General features: G+C 36.6%; 1 pseudogene; it reads right to left on the bottom strand.

Moving 5' to 3' along the window:
* Positions 1-969: 969 nt before the first annotated feature.
* On the bottom strand, positions 970-1920 carry LOC131408009 (olfactory receptor 52A1-like; annotated as a pseudogene).
* Between the last annotated feature and the right edge of the window lie 263 nt (positions 1921-2183).

The following is a 2183-nucleotide window of genomic DNA, read 5'->3' as shown; positions in this document are numbered from 1 at the left end:
GTGTGCATATTTTATTTATATTGTTAAATTCATTGGTAGTAATTTATTCACAATATTTCATTATTGATGTTTTAATGTATACAGTATGTAGTAATAAACTTGTTTTCCTTGTGTCAGTGGTTTATGTTCTCTTTTTCTCTGACTTTGTAGTTTTTCCTTATAATTTACTTCATATTTCATTAATGCCTGTTCTATCATCATCACTTCCATCTTTCAATTTATTTATGTTTAATTTGTTCTTATTTTTCTTACTTTTTATAGTATAAACACACCATTGATTTGTTTTTATATATAAAAAGCAACAAAACGAAAACTACATAATGTACATTCATTTTAAGGACACAAAAAATAGACCTTAAACTGGGCCATAATGCAAGTCTCAACACATTTCAAATATTTAATATTGCAAAAAGAGTGTATTCTCTGAACACAAGCAAATTAAACTAGAATTCAATAACGAAACATTATCAAAGATTCCTTAAATATTTGGAAATCAAGTAGCACATACCTCAATATCTCATGGGTTAACACAGAAATCACAATGAATATTGGTCTTATTTTTAATTGAAGAAGAATTAAAATATAGAGTTTCAAAATGAGTTGTATGCAACAAAAGCAACGGTTAAAATAAATCCATAGTTGAAAATTTATATATTCCAAAAGAGAAAGTTGGAACACCAATTATCAAAGCTTCCTTAAGAAGTGAAAAGAACTGTAAATTAAATCCAAAGAAAATACAGGGAAGGAAATGATAAAGTTTAGATTAACTCAAATGCATTACAGATAGAGAACAAATATCAGTGTCAACCTGAATACTTTTTATGTCAACCTAGCTGTAGTCTTGGAAATAAATGACTTTAAGATTAAGCATGATGATGTGAAACCTCAGCAATTAACACACAGAGTCCAAACTTTCTCCTTCTCTAGGAAATAAAAGTATTCTCTACATGACCACCAACAGTTGACAGATCACTGCTGGGATTCCTGATTCAGAAGAAAAATCTGTGCCACACACTTACGAATTACCCTATTTTTTACACCATAGACAATAGGGTTGAGTGCAGGTGGCAGAAGGAGGTAGATGGTAGACAGAAGGATGTGGGTAGATGGGGTAACATGTCCAAAATGGTGGTTGAAGAAAGAGAAGAAGGCAAGAATATAAAACTCAAGGAAAACAAAAATGTGAGCTGTGCATGTATTAAACGCTTTCAGGCGTGCCTCCCTTTGCTGTAGACGAAAAACAGCCTGGAAAATAAGGATATAGGAAATGAGGATAAAAATCATGTCTAATCTCAGAATTGTAAAACCCACAAGGAGACCACATGTTTTATTGACTTGGATGTCTTCTGCAGCCAGCTTGACCACAGCCATGTGCTCACAGTAAGAGTGGGCAATTACAATGGAATGGAAAAGGTGCAGTCTTTTGATCACAATGGGTAACAGACCAACCAACACTGTAGCTCGGATTGCCACCATCACTATCATGCGACATAGGAGGGAAAGTGTAAGGATGGATTTGTGCCTCAAAGGATCGCAGATGGCAATATAGCGGTCAAAGGCCAAGGCCAACAGGATGCCAGACTCCATTCACTGCAAGGCATGAATGAAGAACAGCTGAGCTAGGCAGGTATCAAAGACCATGGAGTAAGATCTGAACCAGAAGATGGCCAACATCTTAGGAGCAATGGCTGCACAGAGGCCTATGTCAGTGGCTGCCAACACAGCCAGGAAGATATACATGGGTTGGTGCAGGCTGTGTTCTGTAGGGATGATGATTAGTAAAATGATATTCCCCAAAAGAGCCACTAGGCACACAGCAAAGAAAAGAAACCCAATCCAAAACTGCACATGTTCTAGTCCAGGAATTCCAATCAAGATTACGGTTCTGGGGTTCAAATATGACATGTTGATAGATGCCATAGAGATTAGTATTCTGTCTTCTCGCCACTGATTCTAATATCTGCAAAAGAAAACTTGGATGGGAACTGAAAAGGCTTCAGCCCTCACTATCATTCAACCATAATGAGCTAGTAAGTTCAGTGCTTTGGATGGCAGTTTAGCCAGAATGTCCTGGGGTTCTACAATACACATTGGATGGGGCAGCAGAGAATCCTACAACATCTTTACCAGAGCTGGAAAATGAAACAGTTTCAGGATTCCTGACATAACACTTAGCTCTTGTG

This window comes from Diceros bicornis, chromosome 7 (genome assembly GCF_020826845.1).
Source record: "Diceros bicornis minor isolate mBicDic1 chromosome 7, mDicBic1.mat.cur, whole genome shotgun sequence".
NCBI classification, from domain to species: Eukaryota; Metazoa; Chordata; class Mammalia; order Perissodactyla; family Rhinocerotidae; genus Diceros; species Diceros bicornis.
Note: the sequence above shows the minus strand (reverse complement) of the source record. Positions and strands in the feature narration are given on the sequence as shown.